The sequence below is a fragment of the Lactuca virosa genome, chromosome 4, assembly GCF_052849685.1.
Source record: "Lactuca virosa cultivar CGN04683 chromosome 4, Lactuca_virosa_CGN04683_v6, whole genome shotgun sequence".
NCBI classification, from domain to species: Eukaryota; Viridiplantae; Streptophyta; class Magnoliopsida; order Asterales; family Asteraceae; genus Lactuca; species Lactuca virosa.
In genome coordinates this window covers 491,246,435-491,265,699 of record NC_136429.1, presented here as the reverse complement: position 1 = coordinate 491,265,699, position 19,265 = coordinate 491,246,435, and the positions used below count along the sequence as shown (strand labels likewise).

General features: G+C 33.3%; 1 long non-coding RNA gene and 2 pseudogenes across 2 annotated transcripts; all 3 read left to right on the top strand.

The window, feature by feature from the left end:
- The first annotated feature begins 437 nt into the window (after positions 1-437).
- On the top strand, positions 438-5,743 carry LOC145109297 (receptor-like protein kinase FERONIA pseudogene; annotated as a pseudogene). Its single transcript, XR_013708871.1, has 8 exons — positions 438-2,280; positions 2,687-2,781; positions 2,935-3,017; positions 3,548-3,932; positions 4,420-4,552; positions 4,680-4,708; positions 4,807-4,860; positions 5,026-5,743. The product of XR_013708871.1 is annotated as a receptor-like protein kinase FERONIA pseudogene (transcript).
- Positions 5,744-5,949: 206 nt separating this feature from the next.
- On the top strand, positions 5,950-9,463 carry LOC145109296 (uncharacterized). The gene is made up of 10 exons (XR_013708870.1): positions 5,950-6,360; positions 6,442-6,490; positions 6,621-6,690; positions 7,462-7,532; positions 7,757-7,862; positions 7,962-8,284; positions 8,503-8,572; positions 8,829-8,987; positions 9,073-9,176; positions 9,279-9,463. It is a non-coding gene; the product is annotated as an uncharacterized LOC145109296 (long non-coding RNA).
- A 1,610-nt stretch (positions 9,464-11,073) lies between these two features.
- Positions 11,074-13,946, top strand: LOC145109294 (receptor-like protein kinase FERONIA pseudogene; annotated as a pseudogene).
- The last annotated feature ends 5,319 nt before the right edge of the window (positions 13,947-19,265 follow it).

Sequence of the window (19,265 nt, the reverse complement as noted above, 5' to 3'; positions counted from 1 at the left end):
AAGAGCATTCACTACTAGAAAAAAGGCTTTTCTTGACAGACGAATTACGACATCAATGATTTACGACAGACACAAATGTCTGTCGTAAATATATGTCATATTTCAAGAGTAAATTAAATTATTTTTTTTCCTTTAATACTATAAGAAAAAATTGAAAATAAAAGGATATATAATGTAAGATAATTATAAAATAAAGAAATGTTTTTGAAAATTAAAATTAAATCCTGAAAGACCCACACTTTCATAAATTCTACATTATTACTCCAAAAATTGATATGTGACACAAAGTATCTCCTTCGTCATTAAAACAAAATCCAAATCACGATCCGAATATCAATCACCAAATATCTAAAAAGCACGTTACACATGCCATAATGCAAAATGGTTCCTGTTGGCTAAGAGGCAAATGGGGAAGACCAAGATTTTTCATAGTCATGAAAACAATCTTTTTATTGTATAACCCTATCAACTTTAATAATTTATAAAGGAGCAATAACAAGATCATAGCACCACACTAAATTAAGGAACACGTAAATCTATCAACCACCATGTTCACCTTCCGTTTACCACTCTTTTCTTTCCTCCTCCTCTTCTCCACCACTACCACCACAACTACCGCCCAACCATACAAACCCACTGACTACTTCCTCCTCAACTGCGGTGGTGAGTCGGTCACTTCCGATCACCGGAAATGGGACACCGATGAACGCTCCAAATTCATACCCTCCACCACCTCCTTCACCTCCACCCCGAACTACCACAACCCCTCCATCCCGGAAATCCCATATTACACTGCCCGACTCTTCAACACTTCATCATTCACCTACACTTTTCCGGTGATCACCAATGGCCCTAAATTCCTCCGCCTCTATTTCTACCCTGCCACCTACTCCGGCTACCAAGCAAATCAATCTTACTTCTCCGTGTCATCCAATGGTTACACTCTCTTATCCAACTTCAGCGCTTTCCTAACTGCATCCTATCTAGGAACTAACCTCGCTGACAGTTCCTCGCTTCCCAACTTTATCAAAGAATACGTTATATATGTAAACGATACCCAATCATTAAACGTCACTTTTACCCCCTCCCCTAACTCGTATGCCTTCATTAACGGTATCGAAATCGTTTCACTACCCGAAAACTTATATTATAAATCAAAAAACATGAAATGCATCGGTCTAAGTGTCGGACCCATGATCAAAGAGTACGTTGGTCTCGAGAATATTTACCGGTTAAACGTCGGTGGAATACAGATTCCGCCCACTGGGGATACCGGGATGTACCGATTGTGGGATCAAGATGATCGATACCTGTTCTCAGCACCAGGCGTCACGCAGGTTTACAAGAATCCGATCACCTACACTGCTGAGACACCGAATTACACCGCACCTGAAGTAGTTTACGCTACCCAAAGAAGCATGGGTAAATTGTCTAAACGTTACAATCTGACGTGGCTACTTCCGGTGGATTCCGGGTTTTATTACATGCTTAGGCTCCATTTTTGTAGTATTATACTGGAATACACGAGAAAAGATGCGGTGATATTTAAGATTTTTATTAATAATCAAACGGCTGAAGATTCTGTTGATCTGTTTTACTGGACTCAAGGTACCGGTTTCCCGTGTTTAAGGATTATGTCGTATATGTATTTGATTCTGATGGTAGTGGAAGAAAACAAGACTTATGGCTCGCGATGGCTCCTGACGTTGAATACTCTGAAGAATACAGTGATGCTTTTTTGAACGGTTTGGAAGTTTTCAAGCTTAGCTTGAATAGAAGTCTCGCTGGCCCAAATCCGGAGCTCCAACCTACACCACCGTCTCCATCACCACCATCCCCTACCGGAAAAAAGAAAACTCCGCCATATGCGGCCATACACTACCAGAAAAAAGGCTTTTCTTGACAGACGAATTACGACATACAGCAGTTTTATGACAGGCATAAAAGTCTGTCATAGAATGTATGTCATATATCATAAGATATCAATGATTTACGACAGACAAAAATGTCTGTCGTAAATATATGTCATATTTCAAGAGTAAATTATATATTTTTTTTTCCGTTAATACTATAAGAAAAAATTGAAAATTAAAGGATAATAATGTCTGTCGTAAATATATGTCATATTTCAACTTTGGGCGTTTCTTGGAGATGAATTCCAGTTGACTCAGAGATTTGTCGTAAATATATGTCATATTTCAACTTTGGGCGTTTCTTGGAGATGAATTCCAGTTGACTCAGAGATTTGTCGGCCTGGATTTTAAACTGACATTTGTGGAGGTAAAATATGTTTCAATTTACCTTTATTGTTTTGATGTAACACTGACAAATTGCATAATTTACCTTTATTGTTTTGATGCAACACTGACAAATTGCATTTTCTCTTTTGTTTCTGGCTGCGTAATATTGGTTTTCTTCAACGGATCCTTCCAAACATAAAATTAGTGATTTTTGCAGCCAAATGAAAGCTATTAGTCGGTCAATCTGACGATCAACACGGCTAAATCATCATACTTGTCACTATAAAGACCTTATAGTTAAATTATAATCTTAAAGTGAAATCGACTTGCAATTTTTAAAAAATGATTTGACTACATTGTTGAACTTTTATTCGAGATATTAACAAATAGTAAGAATGTATATAGTTGTGGGTGAGCGACTGACCATTTGCATTTTGCAAATATAGGAGTTTCCATGAAAAGGCTAACTCAGTACGGCTGGATGATAGTTTACCGGTTGGAGTTGATTTTGATTTTATTATTAATGGAACAACTCCAACATGTAAGAAAATCGATCAAATAATGGTTGAATTTTTTTAAAATATATATATATATATATATATATATATATATATATATATATATATATATATATATATATATATATATATATATATTCTTCTGTTTTACCGTCATCTCTTTCTTGCCAATATAGGTTCTTTGCTATAAAGCTACTCAACTTTTGTTTGTTTTTCTACAATTACGATAATATCTGCCTTCGTTGTCGATCATCCCAAGGTATTCCAATCATTTTTTCCTTGACTTTTTTTTGATAGAGATGAGTAGTGACTGTTTTTTCCATTTATGCCAATGCACTTTGCCTATTTTATCATTTGTAGCAAATCTCATTAAATTAATAAAAATGACCATGTATGGGCTTTTTAGCCATTCATATCAATGTACTTTTATTATATTTACAAACATTCATTAAAATGTCCATTAATGGGGGATTTTATCTTTATACCAACATACTTTCAAATTAATTATTTAATTGGTCTTTAACTTATCTTTTTAAATAAATGGTAGAGCAAATTGCATCTTTTGTGTTTGCATTAGACACCACCAAATTTATTTAGCTTAATAAATTTGGTGGTGTCTAAATTTAGTTATATTTTTTTTGTCCCGATTCCATGAATTTATGATATTAAGGTTATATGAATTTATGATGTTTTTAAATGATGCACCAAACTAATAAAATAATTTATGTAAAACTGAATTTATAGACATTATTAATTAATGGTTTCTTTTATAACTTTTTTGAGTAACAGGCAGGAGATGTGGTGGGGTCGTCGCCAATACAGACGAATGAGTGACGACTCTGGAATCAATGATTCTGATACCTCGCAAAAAATTTTTTTTTTTTTTAATTGTCTAAAGTTGATTGTATTTCTTATCCCATTGAGGGGAATGCATTTACACTAAGGTTAAAGAAATTGTTGTAGCTTCTTTAGCTGTAGTAATCGACAATCGGTAGGTTTCTCGCTATAACTTTATTAAAACACAAACTGTTGCACACTTACTAATTACCCATTTACCACGCAGGAAGGCTTCTCTTTCCAGGTGTGTAGTTTCCGTCTCTGATTTCCCACCGTCGTCAGGCACCATCCATTTACGTAAAACATTCATCAAGTAAAAATCTTAAATAACGATTTTGTAAGTATCTTATTTCTTGAAAGTTTTAATCTTTGTGAAAATATATATAATTTTTTTATTATATGTAATTGTTGGTTCTGCGATATATCATTTTGTGTAATTTTTTTATTTTAGGTTGTGAGAATGGGTAGTTTTTGTATTTGTAACAACTGAAAATTGAAATTATAAATCTTAATTACGATGTTTGTTCTATTTCTTTGTCATCTGATTCTATTATACGAAAAGCACCCCTAACGGAACTCAACGTTTTATATCGTTTTGGTTCTTATTTTAAGGCTACGGGGACCAAACCGATATAAAACCTTGAAATAAGAACCACAACCGAAAAAAAGTCCCATTTTAGATTAAAAACTAGAAAAATTAGAAAACGTAGGGTCCATTTTTGTAATTTTTAGTAAATTACAGAAATGGTCCTTGTGTTTTCTGATTCTTTTTATTGTTTAGTTCAAAACTGAAACCTTTTTCAGTTTTAGCCTTTTTTTTCAAGGTTCCAGGTCCAAAATTGTATGAAGTCTTCAATTGTTGTCGGTTTCGCCACCAACACTGGTCTACGCATCCATTCAGCTACTGTTGTTACAATTTACAGCAAATGATCACACTACAACAATCTCTTTTGTCTGGTAGGCAACCGCCCACTCAGTAAAATGTTTATCCTATTTTCTAATAGGTCAACTCAACTGTTGATTTTCACTTCACCATGTAATTCATATTCATGGTTTGATATCAGTTTTCTGTTTGTATATTCAGGGAAACAGGTCAAACCGGTGTAGCAACAGGTACAAAATAATTAAAAAAATTTATATACACAAATTTACAACTAAATCTTAATACATCTTATTATATTTATAATAAACATGTTTTTTTTTGGGTCTAGCAGGTGCGCCCGACATGGGAGATGCCCAGCAGAAACAAATCAATGATGCTAAAGGTAAAACTTAAATTATATTTTAACGTTGCTATTAACTACTTTAGAATTTTTAAGATAGGAAATACAATGTTTTTTCCTTTTTTTTAAAAAAATTATTTAATAAATGTGATAATGAATAATTATATTACTAAAAGAGGTTGTTATCATATGATGGAAAAACTATAGAGGTGAAGGTTGGATTGTCTACAAAGAATGCCCACAAATTTTGTCCATGCTGTAATGGACGAATCATGTAAGTGCGATCTCCATTTGACCAATTTTGTTTTGTTATTATATGATGGAAAAACTGCAGAGGTGAACATTAGGTGTTTGACTACATAAAAAAAACTCACGCTAAGCTTTTTACACTTTTGTTGTTACAGTCCCTAAAGAAAAATCTCAAGTTGTTGATGTGAATTTGTAAAAGCCATGGTTGGATTGTGTTTTTGATTTTTTACTTTTTCATTTTTTCCTGAGTTTTAGTTGTTCTGATATCAATATTGATGTGTATGTGTTTATTACTACCATGATTTACCGTTGCATTTCTTATTTTGGGCTTTATGGTACGCTAAGAAAGTTGATGGTGGTATTAAACTATTGATGTTCTTTTGCTAGCCACTAAGGACAGGTTTGTTTCATCCGATTCATGGTAAATTACATAGATTAGCAATGTACTTTACTATGGATACCATTCAGGCAGTGTACTTCAGATAATAGTAATGTATGAAACACATAAACATACACACAAAACTAACACTTTCCGCCCCGCGCAACGCGCGAGAAACATTTCTAGTTATTATTATTATTATTATAAATTTCGCACAAAATTTTAACATTCGGAAGACATTATAAATTCAAACGGCTATATAAAATCGGTTTTTAAATATATTTTTTTATATTTTTTAATTACGGACAAAAAAGTCGTTCGAATTTTATAATGTCGTGCGAATTTATAATGTTTACCGAATTTTAAAATGTCATCCGAATTTAATAGTAATAATATTAAAATATAAAATAAAAGGAAAAAAAATCAAAAACGAAAAGGAAAAAAAAGAAAAAGAAAAAAATAATATCAAATAAAAAGAAAAAAGTTGATTTGATTGATGTTAGGGGTGTAAAATTGGTTAAGGATGAAAGGGAAATAAAAAGGTAGTATTGTCAGAAGTTTTTGGTGGCGCTTATACTTTAATACGATACGATTATAACATATGATTAGACTTTTATCCAAATTATACGATTTCTTTCTTCAACAATTCCCTCGAAGCCTCGGTACTACTGATACCCCCAAATCATCTCGCTGCCTCACCATTTTCGTCAAATCAAAGCAAACGTCGGTCGATTAGGGTTTGCTCCGCTCAAGAAATCAACTTCCTCACCATTTTCGTCCTCGTTTCACCAGTCGCAGACTTGACACTGCCTCACCGGTCACGCTATTGCCTGCCACCGATTCGTGATATCATTCTTCATCATCGCCATTTCTGATACCGGTCAACCCGTTGCTACTCTGTTATATATTGAGAGGTAACATTCTTTCCCAATACAATTTCAATCTGATATCAGATTCATCATTCGATTGAAATTTGAAATCCTTCTGCAACAAAGATGAACAACGGACCAAGACTCTTCTCCGATATTGGCAAAAAAGCGAAAGGTAATTTAACTAATTTCAATACTCTGGTTTGTTTATTAATCTTTATCTACACCTTCGAATCTCCATTTTTTAGTATCGTCCCTAAGAGTGTGCGAATTTGAATGTGTTACTGTTTCTGTTCTGTGCGTAGATCTGTTAACAAGTGACTGCATATCGGATCAGATTTTTTTTTGGTTTCAACCACAACTGCAAACGGAGTTGTAAGTATTATCTATTCATCTACACTCTAGATTTAGATTGGTTGTTTAATCTTGAATAAACTTACAACATTAAACATTCTACTCAAATACTTGTTCATTTAATTCATTATCCAATTCAGTTTTAAAGGAAATACATTGTATTTCAGTTATGCAAAATGAGTTTTGTATGTAGCTGATACTAGCAAACAATTTGCTAAATCATTAATACGCTTGCAGTCTGCACAGTGTGTGTACATGCTCAAGTAATTTGTCCTAGATTTCCTAATTAGTTTAATTTTTAAAAAGACAATTGGTGCAGTTGCAGGTATTATTAGGTTTAATTATTTCCAAAAAGAAATAGATTTTCTTAAAATGTATGGATTAAGCCCAATAAGCAACCTCATGATTAACTTAAAACCAATGGTAGAAGTAACTGGAAGCACAAAAGTTAAGACTTATAAAGGGCTCATAGAACATGGCTCAGTGAGTTAAATAAGGGGAGAGTTTTTATGTGTTCATTGCATTTGTATCATTTTCTATGTATCAAATAAATAGTTATCTACAATTTAGATTTGTAACAGTTTTTAAATAAACAATCATTTGTTATTTATTCAACATCACTTTTGAACAGAAGGGTAAAATGGTCATGTACTCACATTCATACAGTTTAGATATCATTCCATAAGTCATGCTGTTCAAAAACCAATAAACAAATTCCTGAAGTATTATGAGGTAGCATTTGTCTTTGTTATTATGCTTATTTACTAATTTTTCTCTCCTTGTTGATATAAGAAATTACTGAAGAAGAGGCTGCAGATCACTTGCAAGATGCAATTCAGGAGAAGTTTGCTGCATTTGGGGATGTATGTATTCTAACTACTATACAATCTTATCAAATATCATGTTCTTCATTTTGGAGAACATTAATCTCTGTTGAATGCTTTACACAAGTTTTTATTTATTTATCTATCCTGTTATGTGTTGGATTACAGCGGTGAAAGGAGCATTAAAAATAAAAAATGAAAACAAAAAGAGAATTCTCTCCTTATTATCATATGCCTAATATATTTTTAACTTCAATTTGTAGAAAGATCATCAAGCAATAGATATCCTTTTAGCAGAGATCGATATATATGAGCTTTTTGCTTTCAAACATTGTTGGGGAAGAATGGTGAAACTTGCTCTTTGTGAAGGTAATTTTTTTTCTTAATTTATTATCCTCTATATTCTTGATATTTTCCCACTTTTTAAATCTTTTATCAAATGTTCACTTTTGGGAAGTTTTGATACAGAGCTTGATGAGAGAATGCGTGACCTAAAGTCAGAGCTCCAGTCTTTTGAAAGTGATGAATCTGGTGAAATCCATAAAACAAAAGCTTTAAAACCAATGGAGAGCTGGAATTTGTTTACTGATGATACTTATCAGTATACTTCATTGGTTATGCATCATATTATCTATACATTTTAATTAGACAGAATTACATAAATGGTCCCTGTGGTTTACCCATGATCACAAACTCAGTTCCTGCTAAACCTGAAATGTTAATATATCCCTTATTCTTTCTGATGAGGAAGGTCGATCAAGACAACGGATTCAAACATTTGCAGCAAAAAGGTAACCCTTTTCTTATACCCAATCCTTAGCTACAGTTCTACCCTTGGCATATTTCTATTCAATCTGCATATTTTTAATCTCCATATATCCTAACATAGCTGTTGTAGTATGAACTTCAATTTCAAAAACAAGTATAAACAATTTGATGAATCCTAGAAAATAATGGAGTAAAAGAAAGAAAAAAGAACTTAACTTGTTTGCTTCTTGTTCTTTTTTAGGTATGCAAGTGCAATAGAAAGAAATCCAGATGATTATGATGCACTTTATAATTGGGCATTAGTTCTTCAGGTATAACTTGTGTACCCATGGAACCAGTTAATATATAGCTGCAATTTATTTCTCCCAAAAACATATTTATTAGCTACACCAATATGTTTATACTTTATAATGATTGAATAGATATTTAGTTTTTCTAGATTAAATTACACATCTGGTCCCTGTGCTTAGTTGATCTTTTCGTTTAGTTCCAAAAAGAAATCTTTTATTTCATTGTTGGTCCCTCACATTATAAATGGAAGTTAAAAAACCTTTTTCTCTCTTTCAGGACTTACACAATTACACAGTTGCCCGTGATACTTTCCTTGCACACGTGGGTGCAACATTTTGGGGCTTTATGCGCCACATCATATCACCTTCCCTTGCTGATAGGGCTTTCCATCATTATGAGAAAATATCCTTCCAGTTACTTTTCATCACACAGGAGGTAAAAATAAAATATATCTTCATAACATGAAAACATATTATAATATTATTGCCAAGAATTAATCCTTATTTTTTTCCATATGCAGAAAGTGAGGCATATCAAGTAATTACCTGTGTATATTAAAGCTATCATGGATGGGCTTTCCTCTTTACTTTTACCTTCTCAGAAACCAATATTCAGTCAAGAAGTGTATGTTCACCTTTATCAATGTTAATTTCTCATCTTTTTGATGATGATAAAGATAAAAAGGGCATTCATGTCTTTTCCAATTTTTTGAATAATGATCTCCAGGTTACCGTTTTCTGAGGACCCCGCTTTGGCAATGGCCTTTTGCATAAATTTTATTTACCAGTGATATGTATTTGACAATTACTTTTTGATGTATCTTGAAAGTATTTTTGAATTTGTCACTATAGTTCGTGTAAACCTTTTTATATATATATATGATATTTTATTTTGCGTTATTAGACATTAAATGTATAATTTAGTTTGATTAAGATTTGGTAGAAATTTAGAATATATATATATATATATATATATATATATATATATAAAATGTAAAACCATGACATACAAAGTATGTCGTAAAACTACGTCGAAAATCATGCTGTACAGAACATATGTCGTAATTTGAAGTCGTAAATGTCTGTCATAATTACAAAAATGTTACGAATTATGACATACAAAGTCCGTCGTAAATGTATGTCGAAAACACATGTCGTATATGTATGTCTTAATTGTTGGTCATAAAGGTCTGTCGTAAATTTTATGACAGGCCAAATGCCTGTCATTTTCCTTTATGACATGACTTTCAATGACAAACTTTTGTCTGTCATGTATAGACATTTACGACAGACATTGTCTGTCAAGGAAAACCTATTTTCTAGTAGTGATTATAAAAAGATAACAAAAAAATAACAGAGGAAGCCCTCATAATCAAGAAAATATATAAAGTAAAGATATTAGGAAGTGTGAAACCGTTTCCAAACTTTCAACTAATTAATATTTTTTCAAATCTAGAAAAACGTATCTTTAAAAAAAACCATTAAGACAAAAAGTAAATGTTTTAGTTGCACGACCATACTTAAACTAAAGGGAGTTGCACGACACATTTTTTAAAACAACTTTATTTAATAATTATTTAATACGAACCTAGGAATTCTATCAATTTAAGATAGAAATGCATTAAAAAAAACAGCTAATAATAATAATAATAATAATAAAACACAACGATATAAGTTACAAATTATATATTATTATTATTTCATGTTCATGAACCGTATAGAGAGCCGCATCTTAATCTAACTGGCATGGGATATCAACGCTGTTAAATAGGTATTCTATGACAAGTTTTTTGGATGGAAAAGCGTTTTCATTGGCTTGAAATATTTAGCAAAAAATATAATCGAACAAATAAAGATTAAGGTGATATTTGGATAAATTAGTTTATAGTTTATTAGCTTATTTGTGGTGGGAATATACAATAAGCAAGGGGGAATATGCTTATTAAAATCAGCTTATTTAGCTTATCCCTACCACAATAAACTACTTTTTAAGGATTCTTATCTAAACATTTAAACTTAGCTTATTGTGGTGGGAATAAACAATAAGCAATAAACATCCTATTTTTTTTCGTATCCAAACACCCTCTCAATATATCCAATATTTTATTTTATAACGAGCACTAATTTTGTCATACTTCAACATGAACATGGGGAGTTCATAGACTATACTTTTGCTTGTTTGTAGTAATTAAATTATTCACTTAAATAACATTATAAATTAACAAAAATCATATAGGACAACCTTAGACTTTTTTTACTAGCATTTTTTCTTAAAAGCTAGAAATAAGATACACGATGTGCCGAACACCTCCAAAAATTGATATGTGACACAAAGTATCTCCTTCGTCATTAAAACAAAATCCAAATCACGATCCGAATATCAATCACCAAATATCTAAAAAGCACGTTACACATGCCATAATGCAAAATGGTTCCTGTTGGCTAAGAGGCAAATGGGGAAGACCAAGATTTTTCATAGTCATGAAAACAATCTTTTTATTGTATAACCCTATCAACTTTAATAATTTATAAAGGAGCAATAACAAGATCATAGCACCACACTAAATTAAGGAACACGTAAATCTATCAACCACCATGTTCACCTTCCGTTTACCACTCTTTTCTTTCCTCCTCCTCTTCTCCACCACTACCACCACAACTACCGCCCAACCATACAAACCCACTGACTACTTCCTCCTCAACTGCGGTGGTGAGTCGGTCACTTCCGATCACCGGAAATGGGACACCGATGAACGCTCCAAATTCATACCCTCCACCACCTCCTTCACCTCCACCCCGAACTACCACAACCCCTCCATCCCGGAAATCCCATATTACACTGCCCGACTCTTCAACACTTCATCATTCACCTACACTTTTCCGGTGATCACCAATGGCCCTAAATTTCTCCGCCTCTATTTCTACCCTGCCACCTACTCCGGCTACCAAGCAAATCAATCTTACTTCTCCGTGTCATCCAATGGTTACACTCTCTTATCCAACTTCAGCGCTTTCCTAACTGCATCCTATCTAGGAACTAACCTCGCTGACAGTTCCCCACTTCCCTACTTTATCAAAGAATACGTTATATATGTAAACGATACCCAATCATTAAACGTCACTTTTACCCCCTCCCCTAACTCGTATGCCTTCATTAACGGTATCGAAATCGTTTCACTACCCGAAAACTTATATTATAAATCAAAAAACATGAAATGCATCGGTCTAAGTGCCGGACCCATGATCAAAGAGTACGTTGGTCTCGAGAATATTTACCGGTTAAACGTCGGTGGAATACAGATTCCGCCCACTGGGGATACCGGGATGTACCGATTGTGGGATCAAGATGATCGATACCTGTTCTCAGCACCAGGCGTCACGCAGGTTTACAAGAATCCGATCACCTACACTGCTGAGACACCGAATTACACCGCACCTGAAGTAGTTTACGCTACCCAAAGAAGCATGGGTAAATTGTCTAAACGTTACAATCTGACGTGGCTACTTCCGGTGGATTCCGGGTTTTATTACATGCTTAGGCTCCATTTTTGTAGTATTATACTGGAATACACGAGAAAAGATGCGGTGATATTTAAGATTTTTATTAATAATCAAACGGCTGAAGATTCTGCTGATCTGTTTTACTGGACTCAAGGTACCGGGTTTCCCGTGTTTAAGGATTATGTCGTATATGTGTTTGATTCTGATGGTAGTGGAAGAAAACAAGACTTATGGCTCGCGATGGCTCCTGACGTTGAATACTCTGAAGAATACAGTGATGCTTTTTTGAACGGTTTGGAAGTTTTCAAGCTTAGCATGAATAGAAGTCTCGCTGGCCCCAATCCGGAGCTCCAACCTACACCACCGTCTCCATCACCACCATCCCCTACCGGAAAAAAGAAAACTCCGCCATATGCCGCCATAATTGGCGGTATTGGCGGAGCGTTAGTACTCATGTTGTCGGTTTTAGGTTTTATCGTTTTCCGGCGAGTGAAACGCTCCGGCGACAAGTCCGATGAGCAAAAATCAAAAGATTCCGGCCTTCCGTCTGGGAGGTGTCGCAGGTTTACAATTCAGGAAGTGAAAGATGCCACCAAAGAATTTGATGAAACTCGTGTAATTGGGAGAGGAGGATTTGGTAAAGTGTACATAGGGTACATCGACAATGATACAACAGCTGTCGCAATCAAACGACTAAACACGTCATCCCAACAAGGTTTGCATGAATTCCGAACGGAAATCGAATTGCTTTCAAAATTACGCCATGTCCAACTTGTATCTTTAATCGGATACTGCGATGACGAGGGTGAAATGGTACTTGTGTATGATTACATGTCAAATGGGACATTACAAGATCATTTATACAAAGCAAAAAACCCTAATTTACCATGGAAACGACGTTTAGAAATTTGCATTGGTGCAGCGAAAGGGTTGCATTATCTACACACAGGTGCAAATCGCGTGATTATTCATCGTGATGTGAAATCAACTAATATTTTGCTCGATGAGAATTTTGTGGCGAAAGTGGCTGATTTTGGTTTGTCAAAGTTAGGGCCGAAAGAGAAAGGAGTGGATCATGTCAGCACAGTAGTGAAAGGGACACGTGGGTATACAGATCCTGAATATTACAAATTTCAACAAATTACAGAGAAATCTGATGTTTACTCATTTGGGGTTGTTTTGTTGGAGGTGTTGTGTTCAAGACCAGTGGTCATAAAGCTAGAGGATCCCGAAGAAGTGGTGAGTTTGGCTGAATGGGGGAGGTCAAATTATGGAAACGGGACGTTGCATGAGATAGTTGATAAGAGAATAAGTGATGAGATTGCTCCTAATTCTTTGATGAAGTTTGGTGAGGTGGCAAATAGTTGTTTAAGATCAAAAGGGAGTAAACGTCCGAATATGGAAGAAGTTGTTTGGGGGTTAGAGTTTGCGTTGCAGTTACAGCTGGAGGCAGCTGAGAAGATAGATGGAGAGGTGGCAGGTGAGATGAAAGGTGGCAGTGGCATGTCGGGAAATCAAGAATTTATGTTTCCGGTGAAAGGAGAGGATGTGAGTGTAGTTGAGGAGTATGAGTATGAGTTAGAGGAGTCGACTGGAGTGGGAATACAACATGGATTGACATCGACTGATGGCAGCAGCCATGAAGTGTGTGTGTCGGAAACGGTTTTACCCAGATGAAGATCAGGGATAGTATAGTAAATTAGGTTTGGATGATCATCGGTGGAAGTATTGTAATTTAGATTTGGATGCTATCAGTTAAGTTGATGTTGGAGTGGATTTTAATTTGATTAATTGTGTGATTAAATTATGTATTATAATGTTTCACGTACAAATGTCCACTGGTCATCACTGAATGTAGTAGTTGTGTCAATTGGATAACTCCTTTTCACTTTTATGGTTTCATACATGGTTAGTGGGTACGTTTGGCAAAAGTTAAAGGCTCCCATTGTGGGACAAACTTCAAATCAAACGAGACATTTCAAAAGTTTACATAAGAATAAAACAAGTAGCATTTTAATACTCTTACCTCCTAAAAGCATTGAACATTTCCGATGGATTTTCGAATAAAATTGGTTGGTTGGATAAAAATGTCGTCAGTAAATATTACCGACCCTTTTCCGATGGAATTAGGGGTCGATGCCTACAATCCTTGTTTGACCTTTTTAACCACATTACCAACACCTTTTTGACCACATTACCAACGTACTTTCCACATATACTTTTACCGACGAACTTCGGTCCAACACTTTTAGCGACGGAGTACCGACAAACACATTTTGCCGGCGCTTTATCGATAAAGCACGACACAGCCGGATTATCGATGGACATGTACCGACGGATTTGTTTACTTTTCATGACAGCTGGTTCCGTCAATATTTCATCGTAGTTTGAATTTTTGTAAAGTATTAAAAACTAAAAAAAAAATCAACTGTTTTTTGCACAAAAATGCAGAAAAAACCAATGTGTGATACAAATATGCTAAACATATAATCACATAACAAATTAATTATAATAAAAAGTGTTAGATCACAATACAATCTGGTGTCAAATATGTTACATGAAAAATGTCAAATACAAGTATTGATTGTTTAGGTTAATTAGAAACATAAAACTAATTTCCGTCTGGTGGATTACAAGACAAGTTGTTTTGGTTGAAAAAAGTCGCTGTTTGTTTGCTTAAGTGAGGCTTGCCTTCCTCGCATTTATGCCATTTTCAACTCCCTTTATGCTTGGCTTTCTCACATGTTAGCTATTTCATGACACAACTTTTCTATCTAAAAAAAGATAAGACAAACATATATAGTTAGTAAATCTACTTAACTTTAAAACCGTTATAACAATGTACTTTTGTTTATTATACGAACATGTTAACAATTTAATACATAACAACAACATATTGTATTTTTTATCTAATATAGCAATGTTCTCACAAGAACAACATATTTTGAGTTTTTTTATCCTTTATAAGAATCAATGTAATCAATAATAACAACATAATACACTTTTTGTCCATTATATCAATATACTCATAATAACGATACACTTTGAGAGCTTTTCTCCATTATAGCAATCAGTTTAATCAATAATAAGATTATACTATACTTTTTTCCATTATAGCAATATATTAATAAGAACCACATACTTTGAGTTTTTATCGATTATAGTAATCAGTTTAATAAATAGTAACATACAATAGTTTTTATCCGTTAATGTACTCGTAATAACAACATATTATACTCCTTATCTATGATAGATATCAATTTAAAAGTCGTGTTAAGCACGACCTATGGAGGTTTGTTTTTGGAAATTTTATAAATACACGGCCTATAGAGACGATCCTAATGTATACTAATAATTTTTATAAAAAGTAAAATATTCTAAAAATAAGAAATAAAAGTGGGATGCTATATAAAAATATAAATGAGAGTGCATTGATATGTCTTGCATTTATTCATATCTATAAAATGGAGCAAATGTAAACTTGAAGATTGAACATTTATTAGTGGTGTGACACGTTAACATTCATTTTCTGAGACTTGCTTGCTATTGGAGTTATGTTGTTGGCATAATATATTCACAACCAAACGGTTGCAACTTATGATACATTATCAAGCTAAAAGGCACTTGGATAGCAACAAAAGAGAAACCAAAACATATCAAATTTAACCAACAATAAGTAAAGCAATTAAATTTATAAACCTTATCACATCCTTGATGTGAAATTTATACACTTTAAAATGAGTGTTCCATTTTCCATGGAAAAAATAATAGCAAGCTACATAAAACCCAAAATGATGATCTCTTAAATGTAATTTGAAAATGAAAAATATAAAATATAAAATATAAAAGCTATTTTATAAGAACTCTTTGACCACTTTTAAAAAAAAAACAAACAAACAAACGGAACGACAATTCCTCTCGTCGTTTTTCAGAAATTAAGGAACACTCGAGTAAAACCTATATAATCATAAAACAAATATTACACTATTAAATATCAATAACTTTATGAGTAATTTAAAGAGAATCGGTCATCGATTAAATGTGAATATATTGCTAAGAGAATCATATACCAACTACTTATATATTATTGTTGAATATATTTTCCACACACAAATACACAACCACAACCGTACACACACAACATAGAAAATAAAAAAAAATATCACAATTGATATAATAAAGAATAGGGAAAAGCTTACTTTACCATAGTCTCTAAGATCTCAAATTTATTTCTAGTATTCAAGAGTTTCTATTCTAGTTTAACTTGCTTATGAAGAAAACCAATAGAATATTGATCATGTTGCAAGACCAAGGGGTATTCCTATTACTCATGTTGATAATCCATTTTGTAGTGAATTTCAAATGTGCTTGTAGTGTTACGAACGATTCAATATCTTATATTTCTAGTTTTATCAATGCAACACATTTCGAACACTATTGTCCATATGTAAATCTTCGTACCAACCACTTTAGTTGACACAACAACTCCAACTCCTTTTGATGATACAACTTTGGTTGTTATACTTGCTACTATTCCATCAAGCATTTATGCTCTATTAAGTTCCTCAGCCCAGGGAACTTATTTTTCATCGGTCCTTTTTCCTTCGGTTCTTCATGATGATGTCAAAAAGCAAGAGAATCCATTAGAAGAGAGCATAAATATCAAGTTGAAGACTCTCAAGCTAAACGTCTAAACACAATGGAAAGGGCTTTATTGACATTAACTTTATTAGGGATTACGTAATCCAAGACTTTCCTATTTTTATAATCATTCTACAGAAGCTCCACACTGAGGCTGTGCCTCAACCCGAGGAGCAGTATCTAGCCGATTCATATTCCCCTGTTCTATGACAATGTTCATTTTCTCCATCACAATGTCAAATGCCTCAAGCCGAGGGGCAGTATCTAGCCAATTCATATTCCCCTGTTCTAGATGATAATGTTCATTTTCTCCATCACAATGTAAAAAACATCAATCTGGCAAGCATCTTATCACTACTAGAAAACATGGGGTTTTCCTACGGAAAATTTTCATAGCTAATTAGCTATGGAATGGCTACGGATCAGCTACAGAATGGGACGCCCTAATTTAGCAACGGAATGGCTACGGAATAGCTACGGATGTGAATGTGTAGCTATTTCGTAGCTCATTAGCTATGGAATGGCTAAGGAATAGCTACGGGCTAACATCCGTAGCTATTATGTAGCTAATTAACTACGGAATAGCTATGAGCTAGCGACGGAAGAAAATAGCTACCAAATAGCTACGAAATAGCGATGGATTTATAATTTCCATTATTATTATTATTATTCCCATTATTATTATTTTTCATTATTCGACTCTTAATTTTTTTTTTGGATCATTTTTTATTACATATTTAAGACACGAACAATTAAAAATCATACTAATAATACCATTAATAATAATATTTATAAACATCATAATAATATATAATAATTGTAACAAATGTGTTTAACACACAAACAAACGATTAAACGAAAAAAACTACGTTTAACACATCACTAAGGTGAAATAATCTATGTTTAATTTATAAATAATGAAAATGATTATAATAAAGGGCAATATGTATGCATGTATGTATGTGTATGTATTTGTATGTGTATTTATAAATTTATGTATGTATGTATGTATGTATGTATGTATGTGTATGTATGTGTATGTACGTGAATATGGGTGTGTATATAAATGTATGTGTATGTGTATGTGTGTATGTATATTGTATGTGTATGTGTGTATTTGAATGTGTATGTGTATGTGTATGTGTATGTATGTATGTGTATGTAAGTACATATGTGTATGTATGTGTATTTGAATGTGTATGTGTATGTGTATGTGTATGTGTATGTGTATATGTATGTGTGTGTATTTGAATATGCATGTGTGTGTGTATGCGTGTGTATTCAAATATTGCTCACAAACTGCCAAAGAAGCACAAGTAACTTATCTTTTATCATTTATGTATATTGATTGTCTCAATATTTTTGTACATGACAATGATACTGTTTTGGTAATTTGTAGGAGGCGTATCTACAGGGGTTGGTCAAAAAATACGAAGAAGACTCTTCAAACCATTAAGATGATGCGGGGGTATGGGAGGAAACCCAACTTAGGAGAAAAGGAAAGAATAAGGGTGATATCTATGGCATAGGAGCATCAGATATACATTTTGTGATTTCTGGGACACCATCTTTCCAATCCACCCAATCGAATAGTACACAGCAAGAGGTATATTGTTATGGTTTAAAAGTTAAGTAGTATGTTGATAATATTGATTAAGTTGATAATAAACAAAAGTATGTTGCTATTATGATTAAAAGTTAGGTAGTTTGTTGATAATATTGATTAAATTGATAATAAACAAAAGTACGTTGCTATTATGGTTAAAAGTTAGGTAGTTTGTTGATAATATTGATTAAATTGATAATAAACATAAGTATGTTGTTATTGTTGTTAAGAGTTAAGTATATTGCTATAAGTATTATAAACAAAAGTGCATTGTTATAATAAACTAAAGTACATTGCTAATATTGTTTAACTATTGAATTGTGTTGCCATTTTTTTAGGTTGATAGGTTGCGTGCACAAGTTTCTACCATGGAACAACAACAACAACAACAACAAATGAAAGAACAAATGGAAATGGTTATGAGGATGATGAATATGTCTGGAAATCAACCCCGTGCTCCCCCCGATAATCCACCTGAGGACAATTGATAAGTATTTTGGAACAATTGAATTTGTAAACATTTGGCATTGTTTGTTTTGTTAATTAGTGCTTACTTTTGTAAGATATTTTGGACAATGGAATGGAATGTGTCAAACTTGGTATTAGGGACGTTTTTTGTGTATTTTATATGGTATTTGGGACAAATGTGAATTGAATGTGGTATTTGACAAAAAATTGGAAATTTTTAAAATTTTAAATTTTCTTTTTAAATAAAACGAAGTTAGCTACGAAATTGCTACGGATTTCTGTAGCTATTTAGTTCCTTAGCTATTTGGATCCGTAGCTATTTAGTTTCGTAGCTATTCTGTAGCTATTTGGGTCCGTAGCTATTTTGTAGCTATTTAGTTCTGTAGCTATTCTGTAGCTATCTAGTTCCGTAACCATTTCATAGGAAATCCGTAGTTATTTATTTGCGTCGCTATTCCGTAGCTATAGTAGCTACGGAAAATTCCGTAGCTATTCCGT